We start from the raw sequence: 15,460 nt of genomic DNA on the forward strand, positions 1-15,460 counted from the left end.
ATGGCTGGATTGTTAAGGAATTTTTGTACTGATTAGTCGTAACTTGAGCGAGAAGTGCTCAGTAGTTTGTGAGTTAGACAAACAATTAGGGGGACCTTCTTTTTTGGTTAAGTGTATGTTTAAGTATATAGGCTAGATTCACGCTCGCACATTCCCTTTTACACTGAATTAAAATTTAAAGGGAATTTGCCAAGATAGCTATAATTATCATAAAAAGGGTTTATAGATCAACCAGGACAACGAATACTGTACACTCACGGACGACTGGCCCGGTAGAAATGGCGACATATAGAAGAATTTGAAATTGGCAGTGAAACCGAGGGCCTCTTTGCTGTCTTCTGTTGAGAGGATTTAAAAAGAAAAGGTCCTCGGTTCATACAATGGCTTAGCAATGACAGCCTCGGCTTCAATGCTAATTTGACATTCGTCCACAGGGAGGTGCAAAAACAAGGAAACCCACTTTTGACAGGAATTTTTACATACTTAACTTATTTGAACTGATTTTGTTGTTTCATGTACTGAAGTATAGCTCTTCAACCATACGTGGTGACAAAAATCTTTTTAAAAATCGCAAGAACAGTGTTATTAATAGTCACCAAATCACTGTTGTCCACGTGGAAGTCTATGTGTAGTGTTTTTTTTTGTCTTCAAATCAGGTTCCGGAGCTCAGTCAAGCGGATGGAATAAAGCCGTCCGTGGACAAACAAGTTTGGCACGTGAAATTTGTAAACTACTATATCTCAGAGACAAAATGTGAATTTTTGCAATCATTTTTTTCGTCACTTATATTTAAAGATCATTATTTTAATACCATTAAATTGAATGTATGAAATATGCTCAACAAGTAGTTTAAATTTGCTGTCAAAAGTGGGTTTCCTTCTTTTTGCATCACCCTGTATTATTACCTTTGTGTCCGGATATCTATAATGGTAACAAGTCCCTATATAATTCTAGACACTTTGGGATGCCCTGAAATGGCTTTGTTACAATAAAATATTATTATTCTATACTGCCACCGTATTAGGTTATATAAGTTTATAATTTTACCTCAAATTGATTGGATCCCTGATTAGTGCGCTTCCGGTGACGTGACATTCATTGATATAACAAAAAAAAATAAAAAAATATGGCTTATACAGTAAGTTTGTGATCCATCATCGCTAACTTAAGCTGAAGATGCCAGAAAAAGCTTGTCTGGTCCCACATTGGTTCGCGCCGTTTCCTTATATAGAGTTGAGACGCAAACAAGAAGACTTGAAGACGATCGTATTGTAAATATATACACTTGGGATAATTTTCATCCACACTTAATCTTATTATCCAGTCAATAGCGAATTAATTGGAAAACAATATAATGGTACGTTGCCACATTCAAATGCACGTCTTACAAATCTGTAAACGGCAGATGTGAATGCATATAATTACCACTGTTTACTTCATTACTTACTGCTTGTGTTTTCTCTCTTCGTGTAATCATCTTTCCCTGTTCTAAGACGTTGAAGTCGACGGCGGCCCATTGACTCTTAAGACTGTCATGAATAATTCAGGCTGACCATCCACCCTTAAGGCTGACCCAGAGCCTGTTTGCGTGCAGTGATCACACATCCCTGCAATAAATAGGAGAAGACAAATGCTCTCATTAAGACGACACCATCACAAATAATCCAGATGCTTTTCATATTCCAAGACAGCATCAACGCATCCTCGTGAGACAGTGGAAGGTTGGGGCCCTAATGATGCAGATTTTACGACCTCCGCTATATGAAATCACTCATTTCTACGGGGATGCCGCGCACCGTGTTTTCCCCGACTAGTAACCCGGGCCTGAAGCCCCCTTCGGCCCGTGGCTGGATGAGCAAGCACCGCTACTGTACATACCAGTCGCGCTATTTGGGAACCTTCGTTGCATGTCATCTGACATGAATATGGATGTCGTATTCGCAGAAGACTGAGGGATGAAAAATGATCTTGCTCTTTTCTCCTGCGGTCTTTCTTTCTTCCTGGTTAACATAATATTCGGGCATCCTTAAAATTAACACAAAATTATGTCCTATAATCACGCGGTTAAATTCATTGTACAATCTCTAATTTTAACGACAGTAGATGCGTTTCGTAGTTTCGACGATATCGTCATCAGTCGGCTCGTTACGCAAGTACGGGTCATCAGCGTTTATTTTTTTTTGGGGGGGGAACAAGCTAGACCATTTCAATCATGATGGATCAAGAGTGAGCCCTCACTGAATCATAAACTCTCACAAACTATCCAAAAATTACATATGGCTAATTGAGCTTTTCCATGGGTATAACTAGACTGATATTACTATTCAAACTTGGGGGAAATGGCACTGAACACGCTCAAGAAAAATCTTGATAATTATTTTTATCTAATAAAAAAAAACAGACAGAAACTGTGAAGATTCTTGCGCATCATCCAGTAAAACAACCGCCATCTTGCAAAGATGGGAAATCTGCTAGTGAATCGAATCCCAACGAAGATTTGGCAAATTCAAATCCCGAGAAAATGAACAATGTGGAATGAATGAAAACACATCTGAAAGGCTTGCCGACCTCCTGCTATTTTCGAAGATCTGGACTGGGAAAAACGCTACGCTCGGCATGGCAAGCCGATTTTCATCGTGCAGAATTAACCCTGCGTTGATCCCACGCATGCGCGGGTCCACACACGCATGCGCGGGACCAAACACGCATGCGCAGATCACCGCGGGCATGCGCTTATCCACCATCTCTATTTTTTCACAGGAGTAAACTCGGCACAAGAGCCCATGCCATATCACAGCGCCTGTGGAGGCCAGTCTTTATCCTACCCTTTTGGGTTTGTCCAGTCTAGCGTGGTGGGTAAGAGGTAAACGGCCGTGGAAGAAAGACTCTGAGACGTCCCTGAAAACCCAGCTCATATCGATCCCGGCTTGTCTGGTATTTCTTAGCGTGGCATTCCGATTCATCGGTCACCGACTGACAAAGAAAATAACAGATACTCACCCAGTCTGTGAAGGACAACGCCTACTTTCCATACGACATCTTGAAAAACAAGATGCATCTTTTTGACACCAAAAAGATGATACATGTAAAGTGTTTCCCTTTACATCCTGGTGCAGTGGCACCTAAAGACACAATCCAACCCTATTAAACTTTTCTTCTTCTATTTTTAGCAATTCGTAACTAGCAATTTTTTTAAAGCAAAAATACTTCTCGTTATGTTGCGTATAAATAAAATCTTACTAGTGGTCAAAGCACTCGGACACTTTTTCCTTGAATTCTTTCCTTTTTTTAAATCGTCAATTTCGACTAACTTGCCTCCAGTCGATGTCATCATGCATGACTGGTCACCGTCGTTAACTGGTTCCTACTGTGCTACACACGGCACTGCGCGTGGTATGGCGCGCACATGGTGCAGCGATGACGAACAGTAACTTCGCACATTACTTACAGAGAGATCGCCACATCATCAGTCATGCCAGGGTACAGCTAGGAGTGGTGTTGCCATGTACTTTTACCCGTTAACAATTTCATCTGATGGGACGATGGTGAAATTAGCATAGAGTGAATGGCAACACAGTGTTATCAATTCCGGTATTAGACACATTTTGGTGGGACGAACAAGCAAGACATTCCAAACAATGAACACAGTTAACACAATGTCAACCTGAATGGCATTTTAAGTGAATAGAACCAATGAAGCAACCGCCAACCAACCACCAAAAAAAACCTACAATTACCAACAAGCCAGACAGCAAGCCAGCCAACTAACAAAACAACAAACATACCCGAGATATCATAATGACCAACTAGCCATCCAAACAGAGAGACATCGCTAGCAATCGCTACTTCTGTCCATCTTTACCTTAAAACACATTCACTATTCCTTCCTCCATGGTCCTACCAAAGCATCCACTTAAAGGGAATTGGTAAAGGGTTGGTAATATAAAGCAAATATTGTTACACTGACTTTTTTACGTATTGGGTTCGTAGATGCTATAAAAAAAATAAAAAAAAACAATAATTTTCCTGAAACGGAGCAATTTATAGACGTTGGAGAATTGTAAGGTCAGGGAACCAGTCTAGCTGGCCTGTACCCGTTCATATGTGTGTAATCGATTGCAAACAAAACCGGACTAACTAAATATGGTCAACTGGGGCCAGTATTTGAAAAAAAGCCATTTTTTCCCAAAGCTGGTCGGCCGACCAGCGTTGGAAATTGATACAAAAATACCACTTTTCTTGAAAATGACAGTATACCAGGTGCCATGATTTTACAGGATGCTTTAGACTGGCATTCACTAACAGGCCAGCAAGGTATTTCAAAAGAATTTGGTAGTTTTATATTTTGATGTTTGCAAATGTCGTATTTTCCCTTTAACTCGGCCAAAATGTAAGGAGAGGATTGCTAACAAGTCGAACAAAACTCCCCTGTCCAAGCTTCCAAAGTTCATTAAAAAAAACTTGCGTCTGTAAAAAAATAATGTCAAATTTCCAAGAAACATAACTCTGCCAATAACAGAATAAGTAGGTGATTAATTTTGGTTCTACGGGATGGGATGCAGGCAGAATAAGTGCAGTACACTATGACTAACGCTATGGGATCGAGGTGTTAACCCTGGACATCTCATTACAGTAAATGATGGAAGGAGGTAACGGCGTGGAACGGGGGAGAAGGTTGCAGCATACAAAGAAGACGCCTTGAATCAGCATTGGTCATCTCCCCCACAGAGAAAGATGTCGACCTCTCATCTTTATAATGAGTTCGAGGTGATTGTAATCGCGTCCAGTCTGAGGTAATAAGCACTTTTGATTCTTCAATCCGGGCTAAGTATGGATAACAAACCTGGTTATCACAATGTGGTGGTCGTGGTAAACCGTTTGTCCGGTCGCTAATCCAGGTTACTGGAAGGTCAAATACTATTCTTGGTTTTGTAACCTTAGCAATATTCCAGAATCGGATTTCTAATCTCCGCATTAGCCAAATCCAAAAAATACACATGAAGATGATACAGTTAAAATATTAAATTGGTTTGCAGCGTAAAGATAGAAACTTACAAGTGCAGTTAAATCTATACATGTACCAATAAGAACTGGAGCAACATCGCCGGGAAAAAAAGTAATTGAAAAGCTGGGGAACTTGCAACATGCAAAACCCTCATGAAAATACTAGGATGGTTGATGTCTCGTAGATTCTATCTATTATTCCTGGTTTATTTCATGATTGGTGTAAACTTTAAAATCAAGACTCAGTGAAATATCGCTCATTAAACATACTGCGCATGTAAAAAATATAACACCAAAATTTAGGATGGTCACAGTGGTTGATTAGTAAGATCGGTTATGGTTAGATGAAACGAGGTGGTTAAAGGTCAGTTGATAGTTTGCTACAATCGTTCAATGGCAAAAAAAAAAATCCGCTAGGGTCATCATGTAAAAAAAACCCAGTATAATCGTTTGCAGTGTGTCACCAGAAACGAACCCCAAAAAATCATTCTTATGTACGAAGCATCTGTTCGTTGATCATATCGTGCGGGCGTTCGTGGGCAATTTATTTTCTGCGGGATATGCAGAATCCCTCCATAATGAACTTTTAGTACAACGAGAACGAGTCGTGTTTTAATTATGTTCAAGCCATTCTAGTCACAATTACAGACTCTCCACCTGTGGTCAAAGAATACATATTGTCTAGTTCTTAACATCAGGTACGTTATGTCTAAAAAGGCTTTCTCCTTGGTTATGACAAAATAAGATGAAATGAATCGTTGGTGTGATTGCTGAAGAGACAAGATTCGTGATCATCAAAGCTACATAATGGCTAGGAGTTGTTGAATATCCCGAAACACACAACATATTTAGAACTCATAAGCCTACCCAATTTTAACGGAGCGACCTCGGATGATTCGCGTCACCGACTCACCGGACAGCTCTCGACTTCATCACCCTGGCTCAGTATCAAGTTACGCCTTGACTAACCCCCTCTCATCGAGGGAGGAGGGGTGATGTTCTCCATCCATAGTGGGTGTCAGGAGGACTTGAAGCTGCTCCGTCCGGAGACTGGAGAAAAATGATGATATGGATATGACAAGATGGCCAGTATAGAAGGCCTGAGTGCATATGGAATGACCCGAATACGGTACTGGCCAGACGCACGTGTAGCTCTTACTAGCTAGATAGGCTGTATGCAGCATCCAGCGCCATACTATTACGATATTCATATTACGTGTGGGTGACCCCGTCTCACTTGGATGCGCCTGACTGCGTTCACGCACAGTCACGATTATCTCATGGCCTGCCGTATACACTTGTTTTCTTGTGTAAAATATGCTTATACTGTGAATAGGTTTGGTTGAAATTATACATCCAAGGTTTCAGTAATTACAATATCAGAGTGGCCTCCGTTCTTTTGTGCAGCTCAGCAATTTGGAGAGGTTTTCATCTTTGAAATGAAGAGAAACGATGCTTACGCTAGGGGATCGCTAATAATACCCAGGATGTTTAATAACATGCTGCGTCATATTCAATCATATGAGATGAGGATGTAATGGGACACCAGGTATATCAACAGCAGACAGGCAATCATCATCGACTCACCTTAGTTCAATCATCGTGAAACAAGATGAGCAAGGAGCCAGGCATATTATGCAATCATGGGCTGTAGACCGTACATTGTGAGACGCACCAGGTCTGCAGCATTCAGTCGATGGGTGGAATCTGCCACAAATCCCGGGGGACCTTTCTCGGACAATCACGCTCATCCCGGTCCATTTCCGCCTGGAACAAGAGCAAAATTCTGCATCTCTTCGACTATGGAGGGAGAGTTTAATAGATACCACACGGACTGTTCCGGTACTCGGCGGACAGCAATGTCACGACAGACGGAGGGAAATCCCCTAGTCTCAACGCATCATTTTCAAGGGTCAGGCACGAGCTGGGTCTTATCGGCTATACCATCCGCGGAACCAGACTATGTGTGGTACAACGTGTACTAGCATGGAGGAAGGAATAATATGACACACTATGTTTAGCGTGTTAATGTTACAAAAGATGCGATGACCACCATCACATTGTTTTTGTGTTGTAACTTGTAAGCAGATATCTTCGAAGACGGTGTTCACTCCACTCAACTGCAGAAAAAAAAGCATTAGCAGCGAAGAGCGGGGCAAAACACTGATTGTCGATTAGTTGTGATGGTCATTAGTAGTCCACCTACACATTATGTGCTGTATGATACATAAACATTAATGTACCTTGACTGTTCACATCGGCACAGCGAGCCACGATGGCAGGTCAACCAGCGCTCATTAGAGTCGTTGGCGCCGTGTTGCAGATAACTCCTCGTCAGGCCTCGTGATGACAAAAAAAATACATCATAGAAGATCAGTCACGGACAATATTGGACCTGGAAGCTGACAGACCGCAGTTTCAAAGCTCGATTCTGATTACATCCAAGCAATCTTGTTTCAAAAAGCCAGCTGTTGTCAAGTCAAAGCATCACATGCGTTACTCAACTCGTGTAGGACTACATGGCAACATAATGACAGTTTCAACGCACAGCGTTTACCATTTACCCAGAACAGGAAATCAACACAAGCGACCGGAATAAAGACAAAAGATTTCTATTATCTTGATGGTTCAGATATACACGGGAATCCTCGTGATATTAAAACTGGCTGTTGTTTCTAGGACTCGACATCTGACCGGCGAGTGGCTGGGGCGATAGACCGTGTCTCCTGAACAGTTGACGGCGTCTCGTGATGGGACGCAGCCGGCCAGACACGCGAGTCAAACGTCACTTCATTTCACCAGACGACGATGAAGGGAAGTTAATCCTTGAGCGTCGGCAGTGACGCAATCAGAAAATCAGGTAGCTGTGATTGGGTTGGATTCTCTGCATTTGGTACGTCAATCTGATTGTGAAATCACGCAGTGTACAGTTTTATTATTCAGTGTTAAAACGTACAACACAGAACAATAACTCAGCGTTGTTTTGGATCGACTTCCACGACCAATTAGGCCTAGCTGACGATTCACAAAAACGGAGGATCTGCTCAGCTGCGCATGCTCCAATCAGAATTAAGCTAATATGCAGGTTTGCTAGCTGTAATTCTGTTGACTTATTTGATTGGGGCGCGGATGGAAACTTCCGACCAATGGAAACTCCTCTTCTTTCCAGTTTGCTCATATTAATATGAAATGTGATACTGCATATTGGCGGACCAGATTGTAACATTTTAACTTCCAAAAATAATTCGTGCTTTTTACCCCATAACAGACACCGCATACAAAAAAAACAATTGCTAATGTAACGCATATGCAGGCACCAGACTATTCCTCATTTGCAAACCTGTTCAAAAATCTTGCACAAATGATCCAATAGTCCAATACTAGGGTGAGAGAGCAGGTAGTGGTGGGCGCGTACTGCTCGACACCCTGGGGACGAGGTTGACATTCCTCCATTTCTATTCCATCCATGTCCAGATGTATGATTATCAAAGACAAGATGTGAAGACTGAAATCCATCGATTGTAGTTGTGTACTGGGGTGGGGATAATGTGTAGCATACTGTGGTGGAAGCGTGTATGCAGGGGTCATTCACCCACTGTGCATTGCACATTGCACATTGTATCTTTAAGACGCAAAAGAAGGAGAATTGTGGACTAAGATGGCTGCCATTGTTAGTGTGTCCTTTCATGTTGTGGGTTAACTTGAATAAAAGACAACTTACGAGTAATGCGTAGGAACTGTGCACCTTTCGTTGACTGGTTCATTTAATACTCGGCTTGTGGAGGAGTGTCTTTTTATCCATTCGTATCGGACACTGTGTCCAAAAAAAAAATCGGTAAAGACTATGTGACCTACCCGATCCAATTCAGAAAAAAAATGATTTAAAAATGGTATATCACATCATTTGTTTCAGCTGTGACGTTGAGACAAGCTATCATCGGATTTTTGCAGATCGAGTGACTGCGCATGTGCACGTTCAAAGTAACCTATGAGGGTTACGATAGTGGTAACAAATTCCCACAAACCTTCTCCAATATACCGGTACGGATACTAAATTACTAATTTCTATAAGGGGTGGACAAGAAATGGGCCTACTGATGGCCGTGTACATCTAACATCTGTTCTTACTGTTCTGCATCGTTTGGATTTGGTTGGGATGAGGCTCAAGGGATTTTCATCACAATGTCATGTTGTGATTTTGTTCATTTTGTGCAAGTTTGATTTCTCGTGTTTTGCCAAAAGAAAACCAAAAGGTTCACCATCGCACGTTATGCTAAATACGTGTAGGTCTACATGTAGTTTATTGCACCACGTTCAATTTTTTGGTATCCCGCGAATCGTTGATACTTCTTCGATGACACATTCTAGGACCGGGAAGTTTAGACTATTGTTTGTTTGTAGTTGTAGGATTGTTTGGGGGTTTAGTTTTTAGTTGAATTTGGAAGGGTTTTGGTTTGAATATAGCTTCAGTCTGATTATAAACCGTTTCACATCTTGACCCGATCGTTTGTTTGATATTGTGCTGATTGACATAGTTTGGCCCGATCTGGTTTGACAGGAGGTTTAGTTCGAAATTGAAATGTTTCATTATCTTGGATATTTAGTTCTGTGAAACATCGTTCTGTGGTTGACTCGAGATCGGTTTAGTTAACCCCAACAGTCCTGAATCCTCCAATTTCAATATAATTTTGCACACCCCCTAGATTAATGAAGACGATCATATCATACTGTTCGAAACGCCGAGACTTTATGGTGCCACCGCAAAACTTCCACTATGCGGGCTAACTCCTGTTCCATGTGAGGAACAAAACCCAAGATAGAATTTGCATCAAATATACTAACGTTACGTTTACAACACCTACCAGCAACTTGCGCGACCACGTAGGCCTACTAATTACAATTCAAATAGGCGGAAGTTTGCATAGAATTACAATAACTTAGGGACTTAGACTTGCTATACCAGTCCCAAACCTGTACTAGATAAAAGAACAGAATAGATTTTGGTATGCGGTACGCCCATAATATGCACACACGGCATTGTGCTTTACTACAAACCGCACGCATGCTATACGTAATGATTGACATAAGTGACTTCATGATGAAAAACTACTGGGACAGCGATGCTGCATGCATTATTGCTCATTATCTAGGAAACCATTAAACTTGGAACAAGAAACGAGATGGGAGTGGCATTGAAGAGGAACCAAAATAACTCACGGCCGGGTAGTCACGTACAAAACAGGGATAATGAGATATTGTTGATCTTAAATAGTTTCGAACTGCGAGCTTCGAACATCTCTGAGTTTTTTCTCATATAAGGATTCCTTGAAAACACATCAATGCCTTATTTGTATGTCTTTTTTATGCTTACAATCCAAGTCTCACTTAATAAAACCTGGGACATCATCCATTGGCCCAAACTGCGATCCCCAAAGAATCGATTCAGAAGAAAAAAAGGGGGAACGTATAAAGTTTATGCGATGATTAATCAGATTTCAACTGAGGACGTTTAGTATTTTTTTTCTGGTTGCAGACACATGGCATTGACACAATCATTCTTCTGTGGATAGATATTATTTATTCTGAACCTTCTAAATTCCGAATGCTTGTTGACAACAAAGAAAAGAGTGTGTGGGTACGTGTCAATTACAGTTGTCCTCATCATATACACCACACATTTTTCGTGTACAATGATCTGTGTGCCCCAAGTGCGTAACCAATGTCCGAACTTTAAAAAATGTATTCAAAAGAAGTGAAAAGTGGGATTTTTGGGAGCAGGAGAGCCCAGAGTTGCCTCGTCTCCTAAGGTTTAATCCTCTCACCCAGGTTTCCCCATCCTGAAAGATTCTCCGGGGACAATCCATGCGGAAAATCCTCCGACATGCTGTTATATACTCTTCCTATCCCCGCAGCGGATAACGAAAGAAAAGAAGAAAAGAGAAAAACCCACGCGATAACAAAGACGATTGATCCGTGGAGCAAAGAGCACAAAGCTCATCTTCCCTATTGATGAAAGCCAAGACACTTTGGGAACAAACAAAGCGCCCCCCCAAAAAAAAAAAATAGAATAGAAGAAGGGCAGATGGCTCCCGAATTCTCTAACCAGGAGGAAAATAAACCCCGGCTTAACGGGAGAGATGGAATAAAGGACAATACTCTGAGAAAGGCTCACAGATTTCGGGCTCAGGTTGACCAGGAAATATACTTTTCTTGTCAATCCAACTTCATCAGTTCGTTTTACCAGTGAGAAAAGGGGATACAAAATTGTTCAACTCAAAACGATCATAGACCTAGAAAAAGGTGGCACGCTTGTATTTGAGACTAAGCGCAGTACGATGTAATATACACGCCACTAATAAAACTTTATTAGCTGCGATTAATCGCGGGCGAGTTGTCACTGTTATGCAAAATCATGATGAGTTATTTACTGGGTGTGTGATGCAGTGAAGCGAATGCACTGGCAGTTCAACTTCAACAGGTATACACGTACTCGTTCGGGGACTACATACATTTAATATGGAGATAATTCACTTGCAAGCTGCCTTCCTCTAATCAGACTGAAATGTTGAAATAAAATAAATCGGCATGTAAAGCAACTGATTCAAGGCTTTTCATGTATATTATGCAGGTTTCATTACTGATTCATCCCGTAAGAGGAAGACATTTTGGTCTGGTGAGAAACGCACAAAATCTGTTTATCAGTAATTTAAATTTCATCATGATTTGTCGTGAGTGAGACAGGTTTTTACATCAAAGGCTTCACTATGATTTCGTAATTATCAAAAAGTGTTTACAGTGAACATAAAGAACGTGCAAATAATGAGTCCCCCCGAAACAATGAATAAAGACGGTTAAAAAAATGCAAAACGAAAATGTATCTCACAAAAAAAAAATCGCGGTTGAGTAAATTTCTGTGTTTGTTTGTTTGTTGGGGTGTTTGTTGGGTTGTTTGTGTTTGTTATAAGGGGCTTGCAAGATTCGAAGAATGACCAAAATAAGAGAAAGGGGGTCCTACTAGTTATGTTTCAAACTTGGAAAGAATGCAGCACTCGCACGCCCTTTTGTTAAATAATTTGCAGGAAACACATAAGAAAATTTATGTTTTTTTTTTTTTTACAAATTTCAAATGCTTCTTAGTCCAACTTTCGTTACTCCCCAAAAGTCTAAGCATATTTGAAAATGTCTAAGATTTTGAAAGGGGAGTCAGAATACTACTACTTATTTTCCCAAATTGCCATAGTAACAGTTTGAAATAACACAAATATGAAAAAGTGATTTTTGCACAAAGTACATGGCAGCAATCGCGTCAGAGTGATGAATTAATTAATCGTGTATCAAGCTTTGTATCAAAATAGGCAATGCTTACACATTTACCAGAATAAATTAACTGAACAGTAATCAAATTTGTATAGTATACTTCTCAGGGCTCTATCAAAGAAAACCAATCTTAAGACATAAGAAGACAAAGACATCTCTGAGTGTCCATTCCAGCACGTACTGAAGACCCTTTGCCGGTTTCTTTTTGTATCTTTTGTCGCCGATGTTCTGAATAAACAGTTTACACACACGAGGGCCGAAGTCAGCACCAGCGAATAGAATAAGACAGAAAAATCAATGGCGAAATCTGTATTATTGCAATGCTTTGGGCGACTAGTCTAAGGGTCGAATGACTGAGAAATATTCTGGGAATTAGTGAAGTAACTTACCGATTGTCTTATCTCAGTCTCCTGATGAGTTGGTCTGTGATGTTGAAGATGAGGCAACGTTTGTGTGTGTGTTGGTCGTGGGACTGTTCATCAGCTACACAAATCGCCTGTGCTTTACACGGGTAGAAACATTCAGTATCAATCGCCCGTCTCGGCTCCATTTCGATGAATAGTTTAACCCCTCTAAAAATGTATAAAAAGCGGTGGCATCTCTTTAAGCGGAGCAAGGCCGGTGTTAACAATAGGCTTTTCATGGGATCTCCGCTAAGTCCGGCTGGACTAGGCGGTTATTGGACAGCGGGGTGGCTTGAGTCTTTTGGCATGGTAATCAACGCCTCACCGCCCCGCTGACCGCCTGACCAGTTGTGTCCACGGAATGTCGCCGTCGAATCAGCCACAGAACCGGCAATCAGCGATGGAAGAAGAGATAGAAACGTATGGCGATCGGAGCATTTACATAAAAAATAATTATGGCCATCCGTCAGCGCCCGCCGGTCATATTAAATGGACTGTTACGTAAGAGTTACGTAACATCAGAGCGAGAGATTCGCAACGTATGTCATTAGCATCCCTGAACTTGTGGTCTTTCCATTCGTAGGCTAATGATGGTACATTGTAATTTGTAGCTCATTAATCTTGTGCTGTCATTGTAGACAAAGAGCTAATTAATCGGTTGGGGTCTATACACGGAATAAGACATTCGTGATATTACTGACATCGATGTTGGAGATACCTTTAGAAACATTTTCTGCAGGAGAAAAAAAATACTTGAAAGCCATACATTTTTTTTAATTTTTTTTTTTTGCTTTATTAATTAAATACAAATAATGGATTAGAAATGAGTCTTACCAAACAAGCGATGCACGAAATACAAAAATACAGAAAAGAAAGCAAATTATAGATGAAGAAAAATTTGATGTTAAATGAGTCTCGAAAATGAATCTCATTCCCTCTATCACCAAAATGTTCTTTTTGTTTTCAGTATTAAAAAATATAGCTGCGTACTGTCAAGAGAAGGTTCTACTTTGACAACAACAAAACAAGGAAAGGGGGAGTTCAATTTTCAAATCTCTGACAAATCATTCGGCGTTGAAACCCCATTTCTGGGGCGGGGTCCGGGCGAAGCTTAGACATCACTATTGGGCCATTCTGACCTCAGAACAGGCAACTCCTTGTAAAATGTCACCCTTCAAGATCAGAAAGTCGCGCTAAACCAAAAATTCCTAAGATTGGAATTAGGTACATGAAAAGTTCGACGTTTCAAGCAGGAGCGAGCGACTGGACGAAAGATCGACTGTTGCAGTCTTACGGAACTAGTCAATTGTATCATCTTAACTTAGGAAAATTTATGTATAAATATATGAATCGTGCATTACCTGCTTGTTTTAACTCCTGTTTTACACTTACTTCAAACATTCATTCATATAATACCCGCATTACCCGCAGTAGGCCTACTACTAGGAAAAATCTGTATGTTAATTATTGTAGAACGACATTGTCCAAAAACAGTGTTGTCCAACGTGGCACTCTATATTGGAATAGTCTGGATAACTCTTTTAAATCATCACCCACTCTCTCTATTTTTGCTAGAAAACTAAAAAATCAATTGTTAATTGCATACTAAAACAATGTAATAGGGATAACAACGGCCTTGATTACTGTCTTACACCGGTGTTTGTGCTCTGTCTTTCCATGTATGTCTGTCACTTGTCTGTCTGTCCATAGGCTGGGGAACAAAAGCTTATGCTTCACCCCGGACCTAGATGCTGCCATTTAGTTAATGTTTACCATTGTAAATATATATATGTACATGTATTACCAATTTGAATATATAACATTATGTATCGTCCTTTATGCAGCATCGAAATAAATGTATGTATCTAGAAAATTGAAAGTTAATACATTAAATGCACCTGTCGGTCACCCAAATCTAGTTATGATAAATTGAACCGAGTCGAGTCCCTCCGAATCATTTTGCTTTGGAGCGCCTCTGTCTCAGACAGGTGTTGAAGATGTGTTCCCCGTGCCATTTTCGAGTTTCACCTCGAAAATAATATATATATTTCTTTTCAATTGCTATTTATGTTTTCCTAGCAATATACAGGTTATTCACTTTTGAACTGAATATCGAACGAAACAAATTCCACTGTCTCTTATTTATTTAATTATTTCTTCACAAAATTCGAATGATTAGCCGTCAGACAATAATTCAGCTCTTGCAGGGTGGGTTAATTTGTGTACAAAATGAAAACCTTTTTGAGAGGGTTGCAGACGCCCAAAATCGGATTAAAGTAGGTTTCTTTTTCTTCGTTAAAACAAAACATACAAATTGAAATTAGTTAAGAGGAAAACAATCTTGTTTTTAAGAACACGGGGTATCAACTTTAAACAAGCATAAACTTATACTCGTTGGAGAATATCTTCCAGGTCTGGTTCGCGTCAGTAACAACGGCCAAGGTGCTGATTGTAACGGCCCTAACGTAATTGAGTTGTGGCTCAGTGGGACAAAATGAAATGTCTTGTTTGAGATAAACCGGATGACTAAGGGGGGTGCATACCGATGTTTCCCAATACCGATGTTCCCCGAAATCCTTACCCTAAACACTAGCCCTTAAGCCCTAACCCTAACTCTAAGGATTTCGGGGAACATCGGTATTGGGGAACATCGGGTAGACCCCGACTAAGGAATGGACCGAAACACCGTGAGAGATTTGGAACGATGTGAGGTGTATTATGTGTGATGGAAGAGA

General features: G+C 40.6%; 1 long non-coding RNA gene across 1 annotated transcript; it reads right to left on the reverse strand.

Moving 5' to 3' along the window:
- Positions 1–51: 51 nt before the first annotated feature.
- On the reverse strand, positions 52–13,140 carry LOC119738503. Its single transcript, XR_005272461.1, has 3 exons — positions 12,711–13,140; positions 1,448–1,607; positions 52–338 (listed from the first exon to the last, which is right to left on the reverse strand). It is a non-coding gene; the product is annotated as an uncharacterized LOC119738503 (long non-coding RNA).
- Between the last annotated feature and the right edge of the window lie 2,320 nt (positions 13,141–15,460).

Source organism: Patiria miniata, unplaced genomic scaffold (genome assembly GCF_015706575.1).
Source record: "Patiria miniata isolate m_02_andy unplaced genomic scaffold, ASM1570657v1 HiC_scaffold_3, whole genome shotgun sequence".
Lineage (NCBI taxonomy): Eukaryota > Metazoa > Echinodermata > Asteroidea > Valvatida > Asterinidae > Patiria > Patiria miniata.